Genomic DNA, 20,015 nt, shown 5'->3' on the forward strand with positions numbered 1-20,015 from the left:
AGTAATGGGTGAATTTTATGTCATGTGAATCTTTTCTCCATACATTTGTTAAGAAATATTAAAGGAATTTCTTCAGACTAAAAGGAAATGATGCTAAATTGTAACTTAAATCCATACAAAGAAATAAAGAACATGACTAAAGCTATTATGTAGGTAATGATAAGCAGGATAGGAGCACCTGGGTGGCTCAGTGGGTTAAGCCTCTGCCTTTGGCTCAGGTCATGATCTCAGAGTCCTGGGATTGAGCCCCACATCGGGCTCTCTGCTCAGCGGGGAGCCTACATCCCCCTCTCTGCCTACTTGTGATCCCTTTCTCTCCGTCAAATAAGTAAAAATAAAATCTTTTTAAGACTCTATATATACATTTTTTTTCCTTCCTTCTCTTCTTTGAAAGGCATACCATTGTTTGAAGCAATAATTAGAACTCTGTATGCTGGGTTTACAATATAGAAATATACTACCTATGACAGTAGTACAAATATCAGGGCAACATGACTATACTTTTACTGGAATTGAGTAAGCACTAATCTGAAATTGGTTCTGATAAAATAAGATGCATATTTTAACCTCCAAATCAACCACTAAATTATGATTTTTAATTATTTTAATTTTTAATTTTTAAAAAAATATTTATTTGCAAGAGAGCCAAGGGAGGGGCAGAGAGAGAGAAGCTCAAGCATACTCTGCATGGAGCATAGAGCCCAACGTGGGGCTCAATCTCACAACCCTAAGATCCTGACCAGAGCTGAAATCAAAAGTCAGATGCTTAAACAACTGAGCTACAGAGGCACTCCAAAAATATGACTTAAGAAAATCAACAAAGGAGTTAAAATGATATACTAGAGAATACCTATTTAATATCAACAAAAGCAGTAAAGGAAGAACAGAGGAACAAAAAAATACATGAGTAATATAGAAAACAAATAGCGAATTGGCAGATATAAATCCAACTATATTGATATTATATGTGAATGGATTAAACACTCCAAAATTCAGAGATTGTCAGACTGGATAAAAAACAAGATCCAAATCGAACCCCACATTGGGCTCTCTGCTCAGCAGGGAGTCTGCTTCCTCCTCTCTCTCTATCTCTCTGCCTGCTTGTGATCTCTGCCAAATAAATAAAATCTTTTTAAAAAATTGTTTAAAAATTTCAAAAAATATAAAAAGTGCCAAATCAACAACCTGTGCTTCCACTTAAGAAACTAGAAGGGGTGAGGCACCTAGGTGTCTCAGTTGGTTTAGCAGCTGCCTTTAGCTTGGGTCGTGGTCCCCAGGTCCCGAGACTGAGTCCGTGTTGGCCTCTCCACTAGGAAGAGAGTCGGCTTCTCCCTCTCTCTGCCCCTCCCCACTTGCTCGTGCTCTCTCTCTCTCAAATAAAATCTTAAGAAAGAAAGAAGGAAGGGAAGAAGGAAGGGATGGAAAGGAAAGAAGGAAGAAAGAAACCAGGAGATGGGGGGGGGGGTGAGGGTGGGAACTAAACCCAGAGAAAGCAGGGGAAAAGAAGAAATAATAAATATCAGAATAGAAACCAATGAAATGGGGAAAAAAGAGTAAGAAATAACCAATAAAATCAAACACAAAATTGAGAAACCTTTAAATATATTTTCCAAGGCAGAGAGAGGCAGTGAATGAGAAAGAACACACAAATTCCCAAAATCAGGAACGAAATAAAGGAAATCTCTACTGACCTTATAGAAACTAAAAGAATTGTTAGAGAATACAGTGAACAACTTAATGCCAACAAATTAAATGAGATAAAATGGACAAATTACTTGAAAGTCACAGTTTTCAAAACTAAAGAAGAGAGAGAAAATACAAATAGTCTAAGTATTCCATTTCTACAGCTGCTATAACAAATTACCTCAAATTTAGTAGCTTAATATAATAGAAATGTATTATCTTACAGTTCTGCAAGTTAGAAGTTCAGCTCTTTGCTAAAGGTTGTACAGTTCACTAGACTAAAATCAAGGTGTCACTTACCCTGATGGGCACTGAGTAATGTATAGAATTGTTGAATCATTATATTGTACACCTGAAACTAATATAACACTCTGAGTTAATTATACTAGAATTTCTAAAAAATTTTAAATTTTACACCATGACCAAATGTAATTTATTCTAGTATATGTTGGTTCACCTACAAAAATTAATGAATATATCATTTTACCAGAATAAAGAGTACAAACTACCTAATCATCTTTTTTTTTAAGATTTTATTTATTTATTTGACAGAGAGAGATCACAAGTAAGCAGAGAGGCAGGCAGAGAGAGGGGAAGGGAAGCGGGCTCCTGAGCAGAGAGCCTGATGCAGGGCTCGATTCCAGGACCCTGGGGTCATGACCTGAGCCACACAGGCGCCCCATAATCATCTTAATGCACCTAGAAAAATACTTATTTTAACAATACACAGCACCCATTCATGACGAAAACTCACAACAAAATTGGAATAAAAGGTAACTTCCTTAATCTGATTAAGGGCCTCTATAAAAAATGTTCAACTAACATTATACTTTATGGTGAAATACTGAAGGTTTTATCTTTAATACTGAGAATAAGGCAAAGATCTCCTCTCCTTTTATGTCTTCAACATTGTCTTAGATATTCTAGTCAATGCAACCTGGCAAGAAAAAGAAAGAAAAGCCCCCAAATTGGAAAAGAAGAAGTAAAATTGTTTTTAGTTGTAGAGAACATGATCATATACATATAGAAATCCTAAGACACCCACAAAAAATTATTTAATAAATGAGTTCAGCAAAATCACAGGATTCAAGGACAAAAATTAACTTCATTCCTCTAGCAAGAAATATGAAAATGAATAAATAAGAAAAAATAAAATAAGATAATAATAAATAATAATAATACATAAATAAATAAATAAATAAAATAAGAAAAGCACTCTATTCACAATCTCATCAGAAAGAAAAAAATGCTAAGGAATAAATTCACCAAAAGAAGTATAAGATTTTGTACATTGTAAAGCACGAAACATTAAAGAGGAACTTAAAAGATTTAAGTCAGAAAATGTCGCATGTTCATACATTCATGGATTCAATATTATTAACATGGCAATGCTTCCCAAATTGATGATAAGTTCAATACAATCCCTATCAATATTCTAATAAGTATAGGGATAGAGGGAACATTCCTCAACCTCATCAAATCTATCTATGAAAGACCCACAACAAATATCATCCTCAATGAGAAAAAGCTTGCAGCCTTCCCGTTGAGATCAGGAACACAACAAGGATGCCCACTCTCACCACTCCTGTTCAACATAGTCTTAGAAGTCCTAGCAACAGCAATCAGACAACAAAGAGAAATAAAAGGTATCCAAATTGGTAATGAAGAAGTCAAACTCTCTCTCTTCGCAGATGACATGATTCTTTATATGGAAAACCCAAAAGACTCCACCCCCAATACAACTTTGAAAAGAAGATCAAGGGACATAGAACACCTGATTTCAAAAATTAATATAAAACTAGAATAATTAAGAGATTATGGTTCTGGCATAAAGACAGGCATGGGAAAAAAAACAGAATTCTGACTCCAGAAATAAACTTTTCCAGTGATGGTCAGTTGATGAGAAAAGGGTGAGCAAAATGGCTCATGCTTGTCACAAGCCCTTTAGTTTCTTTCTCACCAAAAACAAGCCAGTATTAATTTTGGGGTGTTTAAGGTAAAAAGCTTAAAAAGAATAAACTCCTTAAAGAAGCTGGATAAAAAATATTCAGATTTCACAGGGTTTTTTGTTATTTGGTTCCGGATGCCCTTACCCAAGTGGATCTTAACACAATTTTTACTTTTTTTTCTTTTTAAACTGAAAATGATAAGAAACTTGTGTTTTAAAACCTTGTATAAAATCACTATAAAATAATAGTAACTTCAGGGATGCCTGACTGACTCAGTCAGTGGAGCATGCGATGATTTCCGAGCTGTGAGTTTGAGCCCCACACTGAGCATGTAGCTTACTTTAAAAAAAGAACTAAAAATAAAAAAGAGTCTTCAAGAAGTTGTCACCACAGGGGCGCCTAGGTGGCTCAGTGGGTTAAAGCCTCTGCCTTTGGCTCAGGTCATGATCTCAGGGTCCATAAGACTCTTAGGATGACCATACAGTTTTCTAACAGTAAAATTTAAATACTCTTTCCATTGTTAGATCATGCCTTTGTCCTGGGGCAGGGGGAGTGGGAAACCATTTTTATATCAGTGAGGCTGTGTATAACCCAAAAACTACATTCTGTTTCATTTGGACTCAGTAATTTTTTTCTACATGATCATGTACTCTCCTAGGAACTAGATATAAACACTTCCCACCCCCTACCCTGGTCACCACCTCTTCACTTACATTAGTCACATTTAACATGATAGGATGCCACCTCCAATAGAATCAATTAGCTAAATAAACTAAAGTAGCCTTATCAGCTTAGTTCACACCCAACCTCCTCTCACTTCCTAAGAAAGAAATGGAAAATACTATGCTAAATGCTGTTCATACTGCCAAATAATTCAGAAATGAGATCAGGGTATGCAGCAGAGCAGCATGGTCACAATTTTGTATTCGGGTAGGAGTTAGAGGAAGAAGTCTGCATTCAAAATTCCCACAGAAGAGAAGATAAAGTCAGAAGCAGAGTATTAACTTCACAGGGAGAAGCTGGGGACTGGGAATCTAGCCAAGTACAAAGAAAGAGTTCATACCCAAATGGGAAACTCTGGATCCCAAGCAGAGAGATGAGGTCACACAGAGTACTATAAGCCTGGACTAACACATCTGTCCACTGTTCCCTCAGCAGCCTAATGGACTGAACAGGTGAGTCCCAACAACTGTGAATTACTCCTTGCAGCAAAATATGATTCAGGAAGTAATGGCTGATATATATGTGCATATTTTTAAAAGAAGAGATGGGATCTTTTTTTAAATTAACCTCTAAATCTCTTTATCTCTAATAATAGTGAAAATAAGAATCCAAAGATTTTAAATTACAGTTTTCTACATTTAAAAATTATTTACCAGGTGACGATAGATGACTCAGAAACACACACACACACACACACACACACACACACACAGAATTAACATTTGACCCAGCAGTTCCCCTCCTGGACCCTATCAGAGCTTTCTATATGCAGAGCCAATAGAGAGACCCCTGCTAAAAGACACGTGGGCTTGCAGAGTCCCAGAACCAGCATCACAAAGCAGATTTCAAACTCAAAGACAATAGCTTAAGAACCAAAATACTTAACTAATTCTTAGACCTTTTTTGTTTTTCCTTGCCTTACTGCCCTCTACTACAACTCTGATAGAAGTGGTAAGAGCAGACATTATTGTCATATTCCTGACCTCAAAAGGAAAGTTCTCACAACTTCATCATTAAGTATTATATGTTCTGTCACTTTGGGGCATTATCTGCCAAATTCTCTTCTAGTCCTAGTTTTCTAAGATATGTAAATTTCATCAACTAAGGGCTATTGAATTATATCTGATGCTATTTCTCTGCATTTATTGATGTATTAAAGGATTCTATTTTTTTAACTTTATTTTGATAATATGTGAATCACATTGCATTCCTTAAATAAATCCCGCTTGGTCATGGTATATGTCTGTGTACCCTCAAAATTCCTATGTTAAAATCCTTACCCACAGTGTGGCTGTATTTGGAGACGCTCTAAGGAGGTAATTGAGGTTAACTGAGGTCATAAGAGAGGCACCCTGATCCCACAGAATTAGTATCCTTATACGAAAAGACACAAGAGACTGTAAGCTCTTTCTCCATGCACACTCAGAAAAAAGGCCCTATGAGGACACAGTGGCTGTCTACAAGCCAGGAGAGCTCTCACCAGAAACCAAACCCTGCTGGAACCTCAATCTTAGACTTTCTAACCTCCAGAATTGTGAGAAAATAAGTTTCTGTTGTTAAGCCACCCAGTCTGTGGTATTTTGTGATGGAAGCTTGACCAGACTAATATGAAATATTATGCTGCTCAAGTACATATCTGTTTGGTTTGAGAATATTTTGTTTAGGATTTCTTCATCTATATTCTGAGGGGTTTTACATCTCATAATATCCTTGTAATTTTCATTTCTCATTATATCCTTGTAGAGTTTTGGTATCAAGGTTATACTGACTTCATGTGTACATTTTTAAAATTGTCATTATTTCTTAAATGTTGCATGAAAATATTTTGTATATTAATATACATATATTAATTATATAACTATAATATATTTTAATAATTTAATAATTTGGTTTAATGATTTAATTAATAAAATTAAACTCATAAATGTTTAATCAAAATAAGATTATGTTTAATCAAAATAGTTTTCCTCTATCGAAATAGATAGGTTGTATTTTTCTAGGAATATCAGCCTTTTTTCTAAAATTGGTATAAAGCTGTTCACAATAGGCTCTATTAAAATTTAAAGCTATTTTTAAATAGTTTAGAACAAATGGATATTTGTGTCTTCTCCTCTTTTTTATCAGTTTCACAAAAAAAGTATCTATCTAAATTTAGCTCTGTTGATCTTTTCAACTGTATGTTTGTTATTTCTTTTATTAATTTCTGTCCTTGTCTTTATTATTTTTTACTTTGACCTTTTGGAGTTTATTTTGTCATACTTTTTCTAGTACTTTTTCTAACTTCCTGAAATGAATATTTAGATCATTGATATTCAACTTTTCTCATTTCCTTGTATATACATTTTTAGCCTAGAAATTAACCTCTAAGCACTAGTTGGCTACACAAATTTTAAGAAGCTATATTTTTATTATCATTCAGTTCAAAATCTTAACTAGTATCTACTGTGATTTCATCTTTGATCCATGGGTTATTTGGTAATATATTTATAAATTTCCAAATGTATATTTTCTTTTATACTAATTTTCTAGCTTAATTTCATTTTGATCAGAAAACATACCAAATAGGCTTTTAATCATTTGAAATGTCTTTAGACTTTATTGTACAACAAATAGTTTTTACAAATATTCTTTTTATCCTTGGAAAATATGGATTCTGCAGTTGCTGCCTGCAGTAAAATCAGGTTTGTTAATTATTTTGTTCAAATCTATGACCTGATTTTCTTTTTTTTCTTTTCTCTTTGTTCAACTGACACAGGAGTGTTAAAATCTCCCACTATGATTATGGATTTATCTATTTATTCTTATAGTTCTATCCATATTTTTTGAGGCTGTTATTAGTCACCACAGAAATTTAGAACTTTTTATACCTTCCTGTGAATTAAATTTTTATCATTATAAAGCGCTCCTCTTTATCTCTGATAATTATTTTTGCCTTAATAACTATATCAGCTTTTCTTTGGTCAGTCATTTTGCAGTACATCTCTTCCCATATTTTTACTTTCAATCTTTCTGTACCCTTCTGTTTTAGCTATGTCTTTTATATGCAAAATATGTTTGTTAATTTTTTCATTAAATCTGAAAATGTTTGTCTTTTAATTAGAGCATTTAGTACATGTATCAGTGAAGGTCCACTTAAGAGAGAGAAACCACATAGTAATTTGTAGGGAAAATATAATATAAATCACATTAGTAATTATAATAAAGGGTAATGAAGGATTACCTAGTAAGAAGCAAAGAGGATTATAATAAATAAAGCAGATATAAGGAACAGCCACTACTCTACAGATGAGACAGAGTATTAAAGGAAAAGTACTCCTCCCACCCACCACCTCTGGGCTGAGAAATCAGGAATTCTCTGTGGTGCCACATGGAGGGAACTTCCTGGAAGTCTGCCCAGTGGAACTTACCAGAAATCTTCACTGTAGGGTCCTGGGGAAAGCTTCTCCTGGGCTGGCATCTCACGTGAGGCGCTCCACTACAAAGCCACCCAAGAAATGGAAAGTTGCTGGCTGCTGGCTGCTGCTGGCCACTGTGCACTGCAGGAAACTTGTGCTGGAGAAAGGGCAAATGTCCGAGGCTGGGAAAGCCGTATGCTCTGCAGGAGCTGGATGCTGGGAAACTGCCCATGCTGCAGGAGCCTGGAGAGTGAGCACAGTGGAACCAGGAAGTAATAACAATTTTCCTGTAATAGTTCTTGGCGCCATCTACTGACAAAGTTTCAGGGCCATCTGGCAAAGGAAAAGTATTTAAAAGGCCCAGAACCATTCTCACAGAGCAAAAACAAGGGTGAATTTGGAGCTGACAAATAGTAAACAGCCCATTTGTATTTTAATGTTACTACTTATATGTCTGGATTTAAATCTACCATCTTATAATGTGCTTATTATTTGTCCCATGTATTTTATGATCCTCTTTGCCCTTTTTCTTCCCTTTTATTGGTTAAGCATTTTTATTATTCTGTTTCTCTCCTCTTTGAGTTTGGAAAATATGCATTACCTCACTAATGTTTGAGAGTGTATTCTCTGATTACAAAATATGTTATTTTATTTTAATAGCTTTGAGATAATTTATATACAATAAAATGCACTAATTTTAAGTATGTACTTAAATTACTTTTTAATAATTCTACAGAGTTCTGAAACCATCACCACAGTTTAATTATAGGACATTTCCATCACCCAAAAAGAAGTCTTGTGGCTGGGGCGCCTGGGTGGCTCAGTTGTTGGGTGTCTGCCTTTGGCTCAAGTCATCCAGAGTCCTGGGATTGTGCCCTGCATCAGGCTCCCTGCTCAGCGGGAAGCCTGTTCTCCCTTTCCTGCTCCCCCTGCTTGTGTTTCCTCTCTAGCTGTGTCTCTCGGTCAAATAAATAAATAAATAATCTTTAAAAAAAGATAAGAAGTCTTGCGGCCAATTTGCAGCTACTCCCTTTCCCATACCCTGTTCCAGGCAACCACTCACCTGCTTTCTCTGTACATAGTTTTGTCTTTTCTAGAAATTTCATATAAATGGATTGTACAGAATGTGGTCTCTTGTGTTTGGCTTCTTTCACTCAGCATAATGTTCTTGAGGTTCATCCATACTGTAATGAGTATATTAGTACTTCATTCCTTTTTATTCCCAACATTAGTCAATTTTGTGTCTGCACTACATTTAGTTTATCCATGTACCAAACAAGGGACATTTGAATTATTTCCACTTTTTAGCTATTATGAAAATGCTCCTATGACCATCTGTGTACAAGTCTTTATGTTGACATGTATTTTTTCTTTCTTTTTTTAAAGATTTATTTATTTGGGAGAGAGAAAAAGACAGAGAGAGCAGGGGGAGGGGCAGAAGGACAGGGAGAGAGACTCTCAAGCGGACTCCCTGCTGAGCACATGAGATCACAACCTGAACGGAAATGAAGGGCCAGGCACTCAACTGACTGAGTCACCCAGGTGCACCATTTGTCGACTAAGAGAAGAATTGCTGAGTTACAGGATAAGTCTATATTTAATATTTTAAGAAACTGCCAAACTGTTTTCCAAAGCGGCTGCACCATTTTACATTCCTGCTAGCAATGTCTGAGGGTTCCAGTTTCCATACATTCTCACCAACACTTATTTTCTTTTGTATTATAGCCATTTTTGCAGGTGTGAAGTGTTATTGCATTATGGTGTTAATTTGCACTTTCCTAATAACTAATGATATTTGAGCATCTATTCTGTACTTACTGACCATTCACATGTTTTTTTTGGTTGAAATGTCTATTCAAATCTTTCCCCCATTATTTGCCTTATCATTGAGTTGTTATGGGTATAATCCCCTTTTAGTTATGTGATTTAAATATTTTTCCTGGAGTGCTTAGGTGGCTCAGCCAGGTAAGTGTCTGTCTTCAACTCAGGTCATGACCCTGGGGTCCAGGTATCAAGCCCCATGTTGGGCTCCCTGCTGAGTGAGGAGTGTGCTTTTCTGCCTCTGCCTTCAGACCCTCCACTTGTACTCTCTCTCTGGTTCTCTCTCAAATAAATAAATAAAATCTTTTAAAAAAATTTTTTTCCAATTTCTGGCTTGTTTTTTCACTGCCTTACTATGTCTTTAGAAGGGCAAAAATGTTTAATTTTGGTTAAGTCCAGCTTATCAATTTTTTCTTCTGTTTCTTATGGTTTTGATGTCCTATCTATTTACTCCTATGCTGGTTTTTTTTTTTTTTTAAGTAATTCCCACACCCAGTGTGAGCCTTGAACTCACAACCCTGAGATTAAGAGTCACATGCTCCAACAACTAAGCCAGCCGGGAGCCCATATGCCCACGTTTTCCGATAGTTCTAGCTCTTACATTTATGACTATGATCCATCTTGGGTTTGTTTTTGTGTATGGTATGAGATAAAAGTCTAAATTCATCATTTTGTAGGTGGATATCCAATTGTTCAAGCACTATTTATTATATTTATATATATGTGTACATATATATATATTCAAAAAGGGAAAGGATATATATATCCTTTATCTTATTACCTTGGCTATAAATCAGTATACAATAAATATAAGCATTTATACCTGTTTTATATCTGAACTCTAATACATTAATGACTTGTCAAATTCTGATAACTAGGACTTCACTTTCTCTCCAGAATACCTTAACTCTATATAACTTCCTCTATTAGTATATATGCTAGTATTATCATGTGTTTCAATTTCTATATATTCTGAAACACCCCAAAATTTTTATTATTATTTTATTCAATCCATCTATTGATTCAGATTTATCCATATATTTACTATTTTGTGCTCTTCATTCCTTCTTGCATGTGGGAACTCCTATATAGGACCATTTTCTTTTTTTGCCTAGAGAACACCCTTTAGTATTTCCTTTAATATGGGCCTGCTGGTAATGGATTATCTTCATTTTTGTTCAAGTGACACATTTCTTAAAAAAAAAAAAAAAAAAAAAAGATTTATTTGCTGGGGTGCCTGGGTAGCTCAGTGGGTTAAAGCCTCTGCCTTCAGCTCAGGTTATGATCTCAGGGTCCTAGGATGGAGCCCCACATGGGGCTCTCTGCTCAGCGGGGAGCCTGCCTCCCCCTCTGTCTGTGCCTGCCTCTCTGCCTACTTGTGATCTCTCTCTGTCAAATAAATAAATAAATTCTTTTTTAAAAATTAAAAAAAAATTTATTTGCTTATTTGAGAGAGAGAGAGAGAGAGCATGTGTAAGCAGGGGGAGGGGCAAAGGGGGAAGGGTAGCCGAGTTCCTGCTGAGTGGGGAGCCTGAGGCTGGGCTCCATCCCAGGACCGTGAAATCATGACTTGAGCAGAAACCAAGAGTCAGATGCTTAACCATCTGAGCCACCCAGGCACCCTGAGTGAAACATTTCTGAAGAATACTGTCGCTAGATACAGAATTTTAAGTTGGTAGTTATCTTCCTTGAGCTTTTTGAAAAAAATTATCCTATTATCGTCTGATTTCTAATGTCGTTTTAAAGAATCTTTCTTTAGGGCGCCTGGGTGGCTCAGTGGGTTAAGCCACCGACTTTGGCTCGGGTTATGATCCCAGGGTCCTGGGATCGAGTCCCACATCAGGCTCTCTGCTCAGCAGGAAGCCTGCTTCCTCCTCTCTCTCTCTGCCTGCCTCACTGCCTACTTGTGTTCTCTCTGTCAAATAAATAAATAAATTCTTTAAAAAAACAAAAAGAATCTTTCTTTATCTTTGGATTTTATATTCTGGTTATTTGCTTTGCCATTCTCTCTTCCAGATTACTTTTTTTTTTTTAACTTGTCCAAATTCCTGTGAAATCCATGTACTGAGTTCTTAATTTTGTTCATAATGATTTTCATTTCTAGAATTTTTTTTTCAAATTTGTGGTTCATTAAGTGTTGCCACAAATTCTGCTATACTTCCTGTGAGAAATGGAGTCTATTTCCTCTATCCAAATCTGAGATAACTTCGGTGATTTGCATGGCCCACAGAATGCATTGGAAATGATGTTGTGGGATTTCCAAGGCCAGATCACAAGTTTTGTGGTTTCCATCTGGGCCTTTTGAAATGTTTGCTCTGGGGTCACTCAGCACTCAAGATGCTCCCATTGGGATTCTGGTCCTCCCGTTGTAAAAAACAAGCCACATGAAGAAGATACAGGCACTCATCAAAAGCTTTAGCTGAACTCCCAGCAGTCAACCAGCATCACCTTGTCTGTGGCTATTCATAAAAGTGAGTTGTCTTGGATATCCAGCCCACTTAAGTCTTCTGATAACTGAAACCCCGAAGACAATTCCAATGTCTAGAATCAGACATAGGAACATATTAGGATCAGCACTAGACTGAACTCATTGTTTCTCTTCCAACTGTCTTTTCATGCCATCCTTCTCCCACCTTCTTCTTTTTAATTCCCAGCGTTTTGGGAAGCTCCATTTTTCTATCCCTTTTCCTACCATTCTTTAATTCTTTCTTGGACATAAAAACACTCATTTTAGGCTACAAATAGGAGATGAAAAATGGAATTGAATATATATTAATACAGTTGGAATTTATTATGAGAAAACAATGTACATAAAATGTGCAGGAATTTAAAATAGTGGTTCTATTTTAAAGACCAAATTTTATTACATTATCTTACAGAGTTAGTGATTAATCACTCTGAATTTATACAAGTCTAGAAAAACTATTATGTCAGTTACACTGCCATAGTATTTGGAAATTACTTGCCTTATTAAACACAAATATATAAAAATCCTGGTGTTGGTGAGAAAAATTAATGCCTTTTTTAGTCTAAAACTATATTAGTTTTTCAGGAAAACATTATTTGACCCATAACTTAAACAACAAATTAATGAGATGTTGTTTTAGGACAAGATATAATTTTTAGGGGGCGCCTGGGTGGCTCAGTGAGTTAAGCCGCTGCCTTCGGCTCAGGTCATGATCCCAGGGTCCTGGGATCGAGCCCCGCATCGGGCTCTCTGTTCAGCAGGGAGCCTGCTTCCTTCCCTCTCTCTGCCTGCCTCTCTGCCTGCTTGTCATCTCTCTCTGTCAAATAAATAAATAAAAAATCTTTAAAAAAAAATTTATAAAAAAAAAAGATATAATTTTTAGTGGAAATGATCTGATACAAGTATACAAATCTAGGTACTAATAAGCTGTGTTATAATGGGGTTTTATCATGATAATAATCTACAGTGGAAGGTTTTCTAGGGAACCTCTGAATTTGGAAATAAGTTGTAAACAAATAAAATGTTTGATGGTAATAAGTACTACTTATGCATTATGTATAGCATTTTTTTTTTAGATTTTATTTATTCATTTGACAGACAGAGATCACAAGTAGGCTGAGAGGCAGGCAGAGAGAGAGGAGGAAGCAGGCTCCCGGCTGAGCAGAGAGCTGGATGTGGGGCTCGATCCCAGGATACTGGGATCATGACCCGAGCCGAAGGCAGAGGTCTTAACCCACTGAGCCACCCAGGCGCCCCTATGTATAACATTTTAAGGTAGTTTTTGCTTCCTATGCTTAATGGACAGTGATTCTGTGATGTATTACAGAATATAATATAAATATTATATTTTCTAAATATAAATATAAATTGTGTATTGGGTATTTTTCAGAATTTTTTATTGATTAGGATATTTAAAATATTTTCTCTAAATTTTAGGTAGATAAATTCTAAGACAATGTACTCTTTATTTATTCCTATGTATTAAGCCATTATTTCCTATGTGCAACTACTGATAACATATATCCTATGATGGGGCGCCTGGGTGGCTCAGTGTGTTAAAGCCTCTGCCTTCGGCTCAGGTCATGATCCCAGGGTCCTGGAATCAAGCCCCGCATCGGGCTCTCTGCTCAGTGGGGAGCCTGCTTCCTCCTCCCTCTCTGCCTGCTTCTCTGCCTACCTGTGATCTCTATCTGTCAAATGAATAAATAAAATCTTTAAATATATATATATATATATATATATATATATATATCCTATGATGAATCCTATTATGTGCTAAGTACTATTCTAAGCACTTTAAATGTATTTTCTAATTTAACCCTCCCAAGAACTGAACGAGGTATGCCCATTTTCTAGATGAAGAAATTGAGTCACAGAGAAGTTAGGGAATCTACATGTTTTATGGCTATAATACTAGAAGATGCTTAAATTTATGCACAGTCTAAATAACACATCTTAAATTACATGATTTGGTTGAACTTTATCTGTTTTTACTTACTTTTAAGATTTTATTTATTTATTTAAAAGACAAAGATCACAAGTAGGCAGAGAGGCAGGCAGAGAGAGAGGGGGAAGCAGGCTCCCTGCTGAGCAGAGAGCCTGATGCTGGGCTCCATCCCAGGACCCTGGGATCATGACCTGAGCTGAAGGCAGAGGCTTTAACCCACTGAGCCACCCAGGCGCCCCTGTACTTACCTTTTTTATCTTTCTCTTTTTCTACTCTTTTTTTCTCTAATATCTTTTCTAAAAATAACTATTAAGGATATTACAATTAACTTCAATAAAATTCCAGGTGCTATTACCTAGAGGTTATGATAATGTTAAAGATTAAAGATTAAATTGGATCATTGTGAAAGCTTAACCAACCACAAATTCCAGTGCAAATGAAAAAAAATACCAAGTTCCCTGATAAAATCTTGTTGGACTAGTTTTTTAAAACCCACGTTTTTATCTCCATAGTAAATGTCAGGTATTCTGAGGTTGGACTTGAATGTTTTATCACTGCAGTGTTAGGTGATGATCTCAGTATGAGCTCCTCCAACTTTCTGTGTTGGTGTTAATACTGTCAAAAACTATGATAACCGCTTTTTAAAAATCCTTACTCACAAAGATATCTGTAATTCTAGGGTGCCTGGGTAGCTCAGTCTATTAAGTAAGTGTCTGCCTTCAGCTCAGGTCATGATCCCAGGGTCCTGGGATAGAGTTCCAAGATGATGGGCTCCCTGTTCCACAGGGAGTCTGCTTCTCCCACTGCCCCTCCTCTCATTTTCTCAATCTCTCTCTCTCTCTCTCTCAAATAATAAATAAATAATTTTTTTTAAAAGATACCCGTAATTCTATGTTCTATGGTTTCTAAGTAATGGTTCGTCCTTGAAAACATCAAGTCTCTTTTTACATAGAACGTCTTTTCCTTTTAAATAGAAGATAAATAAACAACACAACAAAAACACATGTTCTTGCATTCCTTCACTTAGTTCTTATCTGATAAACCCAAATATGTAGCCTTAGATAATGTATGCCCTTGTTTGTTGTATTCTTTGAAATTAAAGAATCAAATTGCAGAAACACATATATATCAAATACATGAACTGCATCTGACTCTAGAATATCCTTTGAAAAAAATCTTTACTTGATAGGCTAGAGAGACGATGATTCATGCCATGTTATTAATCTGTAACAAATCTATTTTTGGCTAACATCTCAGCTGAACTCTAAATATTATTTAAACCTAGGTGGAGCATCGCTGTCAGATTCTGTACTCATTTTAAGTTTCTTAAATCTATACCCAAGGACTGTATTTGACCACTTCTAGCCAGCGTGTTACAGAGAATACTGAAAACAAAAGGACTTTTAAGATTTTAAGTCCTAAATGGTCAATCATTTTTTGCTACAGTTCTGGGAGATGTAGTTATTATATCAAGCACTATATAATTTTTACCTTTTAATTCCGTTTTCCCTGTTTCTATATCTAGCATAGAAGATTCTCTTTATAATAATAACAGCAAAATGCAGAAAAGGAGCAACAATTTGAGGGCTTACTACGAGCCATGTACATTACATACCTGACTGCCAATCATCTTCACAATCCTGGAAGATGGTTGTTACCCACATGCAAGGGTCGTATTCTTTGTGTGAGTCCTTTGTCCTCTGACTCAGTCCATAAGGGGAATTTCTACAGTTTGATTTGGTTTGGTTTGGTTTAAGGAATATTGCAGTGGCCACGGCTAGTGTTCGGTGTCTGGCTGCTGTCAAAGCCATTCAAAACTGGGATAGCTGTACGAGTGAAGCGTTAGTGCCCGGTTTCAAAACTGAACCAGCTCTTCCTCTTCTTTTCAGTTGGTACCCACGAGGTTATGGAAGTCTGGCTTAAAACTGGATAGAAACCTAAACGACCTTCCCTTCCTCTGTTCTCCATTTGTCTCTCTTTTCCCAGGTGACACAGTCCTGTTGAGTGTTTTGCTCTGGCGCGAGAAAGTGTAGGGTATATAGCTCTACGCTCAGAGAATTTTTTCTCTCCTACTATTTCTCTCTTGTTTTCCAGCTCTCTCAGGTATCATTTTTATACTACCGGAATGGCAAATTTCAAGGCGAGGGTATGACTAAGGATAAAGGTAGGAAGGAGAGAAAAGATGTGCCATTTGGCTTGCTTTGACTGTTGGTTTTGGGGACTCCAACTGAAAGAAGTGGAATTTTACTGTTCTTCTGCTTATGTTAGTGTTTGAAGCCAAAGATATAGCTAACAATGAAGTATCACTTTGTCTTGTTTTGCCCCTTGATGCAAATAGGTTCCCTCAACACTACTATAGAGAGGAGTAACAGGTCCAAAGCCATATTCAGATATCCCTGGCTAGATACCATCCAGCATGATCTTGATGCTAATCCATTACTATAATTTTTAAAAAGTTATACTAGTGGTCGCCTGGATGGCTCAGTGGGTTAAACCACTGCCTTTGGCTCAGGTCATGATCTCAGGGTCCTGGGATCGAGTCCCACATCGTGCTCTCTGCTCAGCAGAGAGCCTGCTTCCTCCTCTCTCTCTCTCTGCCTGCCTCTCTGCCTACTTGTGATCTTACTCTGTCAAATAAATAAATTCTTAAAAAAAAAAAAGTTATACTAGCAAATGTCTATGCTATGTGTTAGGATCTGTTCCAAGTTATTTAATCCACACAACAAACACATTGCCTCTGTAAAGAAATAATCCACTAAGAATTGAAAATTCTGTATTCTGAAAATTGGCAATAATGAAAGAGTTAAAATATTTGAAATGGCACTTGTAGGGGTACAAGCCTCCTTGGGGATAGTATAAACAGTCTTACTTCTTAGATGAGACCAAGTTTGAAAATTATAAAAATCACTTAGATTAACATATGGTGTTAATTAGTTGAGATTAAAAAAATAGTGAGTTTTTCTTCCTAGATTTCTATCTATTAATTAATAAGGTATCATTCTGTGTGCATTTAGGGGAATAATAACTCCAAATGATTTCTAAAAGGTAAATGAAACATTTTTTCCCATGGATACTCAGCATTCATGTTATAAATACAAAGGATAAGAATTGAACAAAAAATGTTACATAGGTCATAATCCAATGCTGTCAGACAGCTTCAACTCAAAATCATACAAATAAAATCATTTTAGAAGATGGAAGGTCATAGGGTCTGATAAGCCAGTATACACTGTTCTAATGTAGCTCTCCAATGGATGGAAGTTTTGACAGACTGTTAGAGGACAGCTAAAACAAAAGCAGCCAAAAATTTAAACCAGATACAGAGGAGGACACAAGCAGGTCAAAGAGACCTAGTAAAATAAAGCAAATGCAGAATCAGATATTGGTCAAGCACAGAAACTGAGTTGCCCAAATGACAAAATAAATACTAGTAGGGGTAAAGAGAAAAAGCAGAGACCTAAAAGATACTTAGGATTTAGCTTGGACTAAAAGAACCAAATCAAGGGAGGGGGAAAAAATAGTTTCCTTGGAATACAGCAAAGACATGCTGTGAAACTGTTTTTGAACCCAACGTCTTATAGATGTTCCCATATTGGTTTGGAGACAACCTGGCACTTGACAGATGCAAAGGTCATACTTCCATAGGTCAGGTAGCTTGGTTTTCTTCCTGAAATATTAATGTCACCCTTCTGTCTCTTAAGTGCATGCAGGTGGTTGCAAAAGGCACGGAGCCAGAAAGCAGGAGAATTGGTGTAAATCTATCTCTGTGCTAATAAGAAACAAGTCAAGGCACATGACCCATCAGAATTAACTCAGCAAAGCCTTATTTGTATCATGTTACTAAGAGCAGGCATTGGCCTATTTGTAAAGGTTCTGCCAATTGGCTCTTTCTAAATGTGGAAAAACATTTATCACCATTCTTGGGATCACAGGGATTATTGGCTCCGACTTCAGATAAGTAGGATAAACAAGTAATGGAAGCTTCTTCTGTTGCATTCCTCCACACCAGGCTCTCACTAATTCTAATTGAGAACTAATGGATTATCTATATTTGCTCATTTGCCTTTCTCAAGTGTCTGTATCTTGACATATACCTATTCTAATGGAAGGCTCTTAAGAGTATTGTCATTCAAGATGTCTCCTAATGACTAAATATTTGACCTATTTTGGCAATGCTAATCAGCTCACTTGCAGATTGTGTTGTCCAGTGGATTTAATTTTTGCTTTTGTTTGGGCAAGGGGTCAAATAATTTATGACAGGCCCTTTCTAAAAGCATCAAGCCATTAATATTCCCACTTAAGTTACCTTATATGGGACTGGGAGGATAAAGTATGCCAGTGGATAGGCTGATTTCATGCAATCTCTCACTAAAAATTATGACATAGAAAATGAAAAACCTTAAGATATTTCTATATTTCTCTTTCATGGTTATATACATTGCACTACACCTACCATTCTGTGTTTGAGATAGCAATAAAAGAAAAGTAGGATAAGAAAGGAGTGGGGATAAAGTGCAAGAAATCAGAGTGAATAAGAGAGTCACATATAATTTGTTCAGATTTAAATATTGGATTATTGATTTGCAAATAGGCTGGTTCCCCTATCTGGAAAATGTATGCAGAGTGTTAACATATAAGTTCTAAATTTTTAAATTGCTATATGTATATCGTGGATTGCAGACCTCAACAAGAAGAGCTAGACCTTGCAAGTGGATACTACTTTAGCTACTACCTTGCTACCCCAGCAGGAACCCAAGCATGCACCCGGCCAGCCAATGAGAGGCAGTCACAACTTAGCCAAGGAAAAGCCACTATACTGCGAATTTCCAGTTTACTCCAACTGGCTTTTAGTTCATAAGCGCCCTCCCAACTCCCCCCTTTCCTCTATAAAAGAGCATTGCTTTCCTTGTTCTCCTAATTTGCCTATCATTTTTGCCACAGATTGCTTGTCCTAAGTTGTAATTTCTCAACTGAACACATTTTTATTTTTGAGGTTAACAGAATCTGTAGGTGAAAACGAGAGGACTGTATGCAGAGCAAAGAGAAGACAATGTACAGGAACATATGAAATATCTACTTCAAAATATGCATCGATGAAGAGGAGCTAGAAAGGGTATTGAGAAGTTTTGGTTCAAGGAATAGGGATAAAATCAAGAGAGAGTGGGTTATGAACGCTCAGTAAAAGGGCAGGAAAGGTGAGAAGTGAGAAGTGATTTCTGGATTTGACAATTAGGGCATCTTTAGTAAGCAGTGAAAGTGAGAACCAAAAACCTAAAGGTTCAAAAAGTGAATGAAAGTTGGCAGAATGGGGAAAGCAAGTGTAGACTTTTTCAAGAGCCTTGGCTGGGAAGGTATGGTAGACAGCTTCTAAAAACGACCACTTGGTATTCATGCCTTTGTGGAGTCCCCTTCCCCTGAGTGTAGGTTAGACTTAGTGACTTGCTTCTAATGAACAGAATATAGCAAAAGTGATGGGTTACAAGAAGACTGGATTCTGTCTTGCTCGCCCTTGCTTGCACTCTGTGTGAACTCTGATGGGAGCCAGCTGCCATGTTGTGAGATGCTCTGTTGAGAGGCCCACATGACAAAGCACTGACGGAGGCTTCTAGGCAGTAGCCAATAAGAAAGTGAGGCCCTCAGTCCAACCAGGCACAAGGAACTAATCCCACCATTAGTAGATAAATGAATTTAGAAATGGATCCTTCCCTAGACAAGCTTTGAGGTGACTGTCACCCAAGATTATATCTCAATTGCAGCCAGAGGACGTAGCTACACCATGCCTGGGTTTTTCAGCTCCCAGAAATTGTTATTTTCAGCTGCTAAGCTTTAGGAAAATTTGCTAGGTTAAATAGGTAACATAGAGAATGTTACGTAGGAGATAGAGTGATGCCTTAAGAAGAAAAGATTTTGGAAAGGTACTTTTTTTAAATATTGGAGAAATTCAAGCATTTTATATGCTGAAAAGTCAGTAGGGAGAGTGTGAAAATAAAACAAGAATAATGAGTAGAGCAAAAGGAGATGAGAGGATG

Source organism: Mustela putorius, unplaced genomic scaffold (genome assembly GCF_011764305.1).
Source record: "Mustela putorius furo isolate JIRA1106 unplaced genomic scaffold, ASM1176430v1.1 tig00537227_pilon_pilon_pilon, whole genome shotgun sequence".
NCBI classification, from domain to species: Eukaryota; Metazoa; Chordata; class Mammalia; order Carnivora; family Mustelidae; genus Mustela; species Mustela putorius.